The sequence below is a fragment of the Oncorhynchus nerka genome, linkage group LG20 (assembly GCF_034236695.1).
Source record: "Oncorhynchus nerka isolate Pitt River linkage group LG20, Oner_Uvic_2.0, whole genome shotgun sequence".
Lineage (NCBI taxonomy): Eukaryota > Metazoa > Chordata > Actinopteri > Salmoniformes > Salmonidae > Oncorhynchus > Oncorhynchus nerka.
This window is the reverse complement of record NC_088415.1, coordinates 82,116,504-82,124,228: the sequence shown is the minus strand read 5'-3', so window position 1 is coordinate 82,124,228 and position 7,725 is coordinate 82,116,504. Positions and strand designations below refer to the sequence as shown.

The 7,725-nt window shown below is 39.2% G+C and overlaps 1 long non-coding RNA gene across 1 annotated transcript; it reads left to right on the top strand.

The window, feature by feature from the left end:
• The first annotated feature begins 1,675 nt into the window (after positions 1-1,675).
• LOC115103247 (uncharacterized) lies at positions 1,676-5,388 on the top strand. The gene is made up of 3 exons (XR_003859558.2): positions 1,676-1,778; positions 2,131-2,453; positions 2,753-5,388. It is a non-coding gene; the product is annotated as an uncharacterized LOC115103247 (long non-coding RNA).
• The last annotated feature ends 2,337 nt before the right edge of the window (positions 5,389-7,725 follow it).

The window sequence follows — 7,725 nt, the reverse complement described above, 5'->3', positions numbered from 1 at the left end:
AAATGGATGCATAAATATGTGATAAAAAGTGTAATATCTTTAGATAGGTAGATGGATATATTGATGGTGGATAGATAAGGTATTTAACATTTTTTGGGATTGAGATATTCATGGTAACTCATGCTCAAGGCAGTAACTGACAGCAGGGGGAGGTATATCTAAAGAGCTAATTGTTTTCACTACTCTGTTGTGCAAAAAGGCTTCTCAACAGTTTTTACCCCCAAGCCATGAGACTCCTGAACAGGTAACCAAATGGTTACCCGGATTATTTGCATTGTATGCCCCTTCCCAACCCCTCTTTTACGCTGCTGCTACTCTCTGTTTATCTTATACATAGTCACTTTAACTATACATTCATGTACATACTACCTAAATTGGCCCGACCAACCAGTGCTCCCGCACATTGGCTAACCGGGCTATCTGCATTGTGTCCCACCACCCACCAACCCCTCTTTTTTACGCTTCTGCTACTCTCTGTTCATATATGCATAATCATTTTAACCATACCTACATGTACATACTACCTCAATAAGCCTGATTAACCGGTGTCTGTATATAGCCTTTCTACTCTTTTTCAAATGTCTTTTTACTGTTGTTTTATTTCTTTACTTACTTACCTACACACACACACACACACACACACACACACACACACACACACACACACACACACACACACACACACACACACACACACCTTTTTGTTCTCGCACCATTGGTTAGAGCCTGTAAGTAAGTATTTCACTGTAAGGTCTACACCTGTTGTATTTGACGCACGTGACAAATAAACTTTGATTTGATTCTGTTGTCTTAATTGTATGGACAGTCCGTCTAATGTGGGGCCCAGATTTGATTTCACATTGCTGCTATTTAATGATTTCTGTGGTAAACATGTTACATTGGGAACAGATAACAGCATGTGGTAGAAAACCCTGATGTCTTCTATTGTTATGAATCTGGCGAGAGACCAGTTTGTTCTTCCAGATTGATATTTCTGTCATTTCTGTTTTGTGTATGACAGACACCTGCTAAGATACTGAATTTGCATGTCACACAGCGTTACTGGAAACATGGTTCTGGAAACTGATGAAGCTGTGTTTGTGGTCTATACTTCCTTTGCAAGGCTTCTCCAATGCCACTTCAGCAGGAAATACAGTGCATTTGGAATGTATTCAGACCCCTTGACTTTATCCACATTTTGTTATGTTACAGCCTTATTCTAAAATTGATAAACTCATAAATCTACACACAACAACCCATAATGACAAAGCAAAAACAGGTTTTTAGCAGGAAAAAAACGTTGTGTTTGTGATAAACAATATTTTATCACACACCTAGCAGCTATAATATCATTTCACAGAAATAATTTGCTGGTGGAAATTACATCTCATTTTGTAGGCTATGGACATAAAAATATATGTCAAATGTGTTCTGGACAGGAGTGTTTCGAAACATAATTGCACACGGACTCACTGCTTATCAGTTCATATGAGTGAGTTAAACTATACTATAAAACAATTGCTGTTTGAACAGTGAACAATTCAGCAATCATGTACAGTAAATAAATGAAAGTCCCAAACGTGTGTCTTCCATGCAGTGTGTTCTATTTTCTCTATGAGGTAATGAGGCTTTTACAGGAAATCTTGATGTGACTTTCATTTTTGCTAAGTTCCACTTTTTCAACATAGAAAAAAGGGAACTTGGAAGTTCAGTCAACAACTTCATCGTCTCTCACTCATAGACCAACTGGACCACTCTGTTCGTCTCACCAAGGCCTGGTAAAACACATTTTTATTGGTTCTGACCTACTGATCTTCTGTGTTTCATGGGTGCTATCTGGGGGCTATTCAAACAATACTGGAATCTGGAAAATGTTCTTAGGATATGCATTGTATTAATATATTTCTTATTGATCAATATGTTGTTGATTTCAATTTTAATGAATCGTTTATTTAGCTCATAGGTTCTTGCATTATTTTGCAATGGTGACCTGGGTTTGGTTAGTTAGGTTTAGTTAATGACATCATTTATTGAATGACTTAAATACCAGACTGTTTATGCATAGTAGGCTACCCTTCATTTCAACATCACAAACTGCTGTCATCCAATAATGCATTTTTTCATTCACAGGTCATGATGTCTAATACAACTTGTCTCCGTGCAAACTCTACCACAGACTGCCTAGAACCAGCTTCTTTTGGTTTTTCTATGGGATATGCTGTGGGTCTTCCTCTGTTCTTCATAGTTCTGGGAGTAGTGATTGCGCTGATCTATACCAAGTGCAGTAAATGTAGGAATATGTGGCAGTTAGATCAACTCAAGAGCACAGAGGTCAACACACGTCAGCTTGAAGGTTCCCAATACACGGCCATGGTCAGACCACCACCCGCTGATCATAGCCCTATCTACGAGAACTTCACTGACTCCAACAAGACAATCAGCAACATGAAAAGGTAGGTTACATGATGATGATTAGTTTGGGTTGAAATGTTCAAACAAAGTACACGGGAAGTTGAAAGTTGATTAGGTCATTATATTGAGGAAAATCAGAGTTTGTCTTTGCCTTTTGCAAACTGTTCATTTCCAAGACTTCATGCCTCTTTTATTTTCACGTTTGAATTGTATTAATCCTACTGTGTCTCAATGACTCAACAATGGACTTTTAACAGAGTTGACAAATGTTGACCACACGACAGTGAGCACACATAGGCCATGTTCTGATGTTGGCCCATCTGTCTACCTGTCTCTCCAGGTCACCCGCTGAACCCGAGGATGTATATCTGCAGTGTGATTTACCCGATGATGCAATTTACAGCAACGACATGTCCTGTAGCCTGGCCATACTGCCTCCTGAGGAAGATATTTATATAATGCCAGATGTTCTATAGTTACAGCCATAAAGATGACCCTATTCAAATCCAAACAGTCATATTTTTGTAGGACAGGAAGAGGAATCAAAGGAGCCAATATGTTCTGGTGGCTTTATGTTTTATCCACCTCTGAAGGAAACTTGGCCATATTGACAAAAACATTTGTCTTAATTAGAATCTTTTTCTTTGTTTTACAGACTAAAAAGTATGTTATTATGTTATTGTACATATTTTAGTAAGTGCCTGCTAGGTTCGGCACAGTGCAACAACTTTTTGGGGCAAATTTAAATATAAGTAGCAGTTTAGCCCAAAATGTAAAACATTTTTACAGTGAACTTTTTCACTCTGTAGTTAGGGAGAAGTCGAAATGTACCCAATTGTTACCCAGAGGGGCGTGTTGCCTAAAAGATTGGCTGTGCTGTTTACACTGCCACTTCAGGAGGCGAGTCAAAGGATTCTTCCCCCCCAGTATGGGGCCCATTATGGGATATTGTGTGTAGGCCAATGACAAAAAGTCTTCTCCTTTTTAAATTCAGGCTGTAACACAACACAATGTGGAAAAGTCAAGGGGTGTGAAGACTTTCTGAAGGCACTGTATAGCAGTCTTGTTGACAGGTCTCGAGAATGGTCTGGAGCCCACATATTCAGTGTCTCGGTGTTTGATACATTTGGACTCGGTCTTGACTCGGTCTCGGACAGTGAGGACTCATAAATAGTTGCCTAGACCAAGGTAGTAAAAAAAACTCCTAATTACCAGCTTCCATTCAGTCCAGTGTTGCAATTATTTATTTATTTTTGCCAAAATTAGTAAACTTTAATAACGATGTTGCGGGTGAAAATGTATTGGTCGCGGGTGCCAGATTTTTGGCGGTACTTCTAAATTGCACCGCGACCGCCATGGCATTTCTCTTAAAAATATATACATATATTTCACTGTGACCTGCTGCCTCTGACTATCAGGCAGTGAGCAGGCTGTAACTGAGTGAGTGAGTCAGTGAGTGAGCATGTGAATGGGGGAGAGGGAGAGGGCCGAAAGGGTGCGTGTGTGCTTTGAGAGAGTGCTGCAGCAGAGTAAGCTGAGTCACGGAGGCAGAGCAGCACCAGTGCACTTTGTGACCACTGTTTACCAGTTGTAGGTAGGCTATTTAGGTTGGTCATTATGGAGGCACACCTTTTGCATAAAACATATATTAACACGCTAGAACCGCAACAAAGCATTGGAAAATGACTTTAGGGGCACTAGAGCTGTTTAGATAAGTTTGCTCAGAGGTGGTTTAAAGTAAACTGCATTCTTAAATGTCAGTTTCATTGTGGACTTTTCCCTGAAATGATATGTTGGCATGTTGGCCTATCATGGGCTATAGACTACCTGCATCTATCTCAGTAAACCACGGCAAAGTTTAATTGCAGTTATAAACCCAGATTTTAGTCAGTAGCCTATGCCTATTGAAATAACAAGTCAATCTCGCAAATAGACCATTTATAATAGTTTGTAGTCTTAACATCTGGCACAAAATGACGGCACAATTGACAGAAAATAGCCTAACATTGTTTTTTTTAAGTTCATCCAAGTGTTTCTTGCGCAGAGATTATTTTGATGGGAAAAACGAATTGAGCTTTTTAGTCTGTCATAAAAAATAAAGTCAATATTCCTTCTTAATTCAATCGATAACATTATGGAAAAAGTGTTTATTGGATAAATGTGGCAAGTCCTCTTTTGCTGCAAAAAATTATTTGGGCTAGTTTTCAGGCCTTGTGGGCGGGTTTTCCGAGGTCATTGGGCTAGAAATTTTAGCCAGACCTGGCAACCCTGATTCAGTCAGGGCATAAAACCACTTCGCTTGGCCAAATATATACACTCCTTTCTCAGAACATTAATATCTTAACATCCTTATCTATTATAGACATGTTTGCACACTGGTGAACCTATAGGCCTTCAGTGTGTGACAGGTTTGTGATTCTGAAAGGACAGCAACCATAATACCAGTGAACTCATGTAGGAGACTGCACTTTTTGTAAAAACACAAAGGTCCAGTGGTGTAGTGGAGGGTATATGCAGGTATAAACCCAACAATCTCACACTCAATTCATGCAAATATGTACAAATAGAATTTCAGCAGATTTTGTGTGTTATTGTGTGGCTTAATTTGTGTGAAAAGACACACATTTTTGTGTGACTTCATTCATAGGAAAATACATTTTTTGGGGGATGATGGTGTTGGTGCATGATGGTGTTGGTGCATGATGGTGTTGGTGCATGATGGTGTTGTTCTACACTGCCTTTTTTTGTGTCCCACATTTATTAATATAAAAAACAAATGTGTTAACAACCCAATCTTTTTAATCAACCGGGTTGTCACCTAAATAATTACAATATAATACTAGCCTTGTTTTTTACATTTGTTAAATTAATGCCAATGCTGTTTTCTATGCTTGTTTTCACATAATACTTTGGAATACTTGTGCTATGTCGGATTTTATGAGGGTCGCCAAATTGGAGTAAAAAGCTTTATTTGTCTGTTTTTGTTTTGTGGTATCAATGAAAGTATTTGATTGTGTTTTTTCAGTGGGCATTGCGTACAGTATACTCACTTCTTAATCCCTACTGATGCGTATCGAAGTAGTGTAGTGGAGGTATACGACTTCAATTATGTAGTACAATAGGGAAACCATGCACAAAGTAGCCTACACAATCGCAAAGCATGTGAAATATGCTCGCCACAAACAACCTAGTTTCAGCTGAATATCATCTGCAGGCAGCAAGAGTGTGCAGCTCTCAGCTGGTTTTGGCACAGAGCAGCTCACAGAAGAATGACATCGGTAGCCGGTAGGGTAGGAAAAACGTTTCAACTTATGATGTCAGCCAGTAAATGCTAACTAAGGCAACAATGGGTGCAAACCAGTTATTGAAAAAGTTTAGTCCAAAGTTTTTGATGCTCAATTAACATCATGTACTGTTTGCATCAGGGGCGTAGACATGGATGGGCCTGGGTGGACAGAGGCCCACCCACTGGGGAGCCGGGCCCTGACAGGCCCACCCAATCAGATTGATGTGGTTTGTGGATGTGGCATTGTTGTGGACTTAGACCATCAAATATGTGTATTTTTTTATTTAAAAAAAAAGTGATCTTTTGAGAGTGAAAATCTAAATCTATAGGGAAAACTCAAAGGACGAGGAGCCTACAATTCCCCATCTTGTTGATGTACATAACTGAGGGAGAGAGTCTACCTTTTCATGGTTGTTACATCAATAAGACTGTAAAGTTCCCATATGTAAGAGAACTTCTGTGGTGTTTACATATTATCAGAAATCCATTCTGGTCTATTTTGTGGCTTTTGGCAAATGCATTCTAATGATCTAAAGTCACGCTGTTGCAACTGCCTGTAAACACACAGTCCAGTTCAAAGTGAATGATGGCAGGCCCTACTGCCTGTAAACACACAGTCTAGTTCAAAGTGAATGATGGCAGGCCCTACTGCCTGTAAACACACAGTCCAGTTCAAAGTGAATTATGGCAGGCCCTACTGCCTGTAAACACACAGTCTAGTTCAAAGTGAATGATGGCAGGCCCTACTGCCTGTAAACACACAGTCCAGTTCAGAGTGAATGATGGCAGGCCCTACTGCCTGTAAACACACAGTCCAGTTCAAAGTGAATGATGGCAGGCCCTACTGCCTGTAAACACACAGTCCAGTTCAATGTGAATGATGGCAGGCCCTACTGCCTGTAAACACACAGTCCAGTTCAAAGTGAATGATGGCAGGCCCTACTGCCTGTAAACACACAGTCCAGTTCAGAGTGAATGATGGCAGGCCCTACTGCCTGTAAACACACAGTCCAGTTCAGAGTGAATGATGGCAGGCCCGTGTGGCAAATGGCTTGTTTGTATAAAGGCCTACTGTAGCTCTGATCGGCTATAGCACACCAGTCTGTGAAGACTCCAGTCCTGGACAAGACAGATGTTTTATTCTGTTTTATTTACTGTAGTGTAACAGCCACTTTCGCATGGCCGTTTTCCCACTCTATATTGCTAGAGAATTTTCACAAATGGCTTAGTATACGTAATTCCCAAACATTCTAAAAAAAAATGAAAAAGTGGAAATTACCATATCTAAGCAGTGGTGTAAAGTACTAAAGTAAAAATACTTTCATGTACTACTGAAGTAGTTTCTTTACTTTACTTTGCTATTTATATTTTTGACAACTTTTACTTCACTACATTCCTAAAGAAAAGGTTGTACTTTTTACTCCATACAGTTTCCCTGACACCCAAAAGTACTTGTTACATTTTAAATGCTTAGCAGGACAGGGAAATTGTCCAATTCACGCACTTATCAAGAGAACATCCCTGGTTTTCCCTACTACCTGATCTGGCGGATTCACTAAACACAAATGCTTTGTTTGTAAATTATGTCTTGAGTGTTGGAGTGTGCCCCAGGCCCCAAGAGAATTGTGCCGTCTGGTTTGCTTAATATAAGGAATTTGAAATGATTTATACTTTTAATTTTACTTTTGATACTTAAGTACATTTTAGCAATTAAATGTTCTTTTCATACATAAGTATATTTAAAACCAAATACTTTTAGACTTTTACACAAGAACTACTGGTTGACTTTCACTTTTACTTGAGTCATTTTCTATTAAGGTATCTGTACTTTTAATCAAGTATGACAATTGGGTATTTTTTCCACCACTGTATCTAAGTGGTCGCTTGTCAGAATTTTTTTTTTTTAAGTGCCATATTCCTCCTGGGGGTGGAAATGAACAGATTTTAATAAGATTTAATGTTGCTAAAATGCTGTCAGTTCCACTTTAAATGCAACAATGTTTCACATACAAGTCATTTTCGAAGAG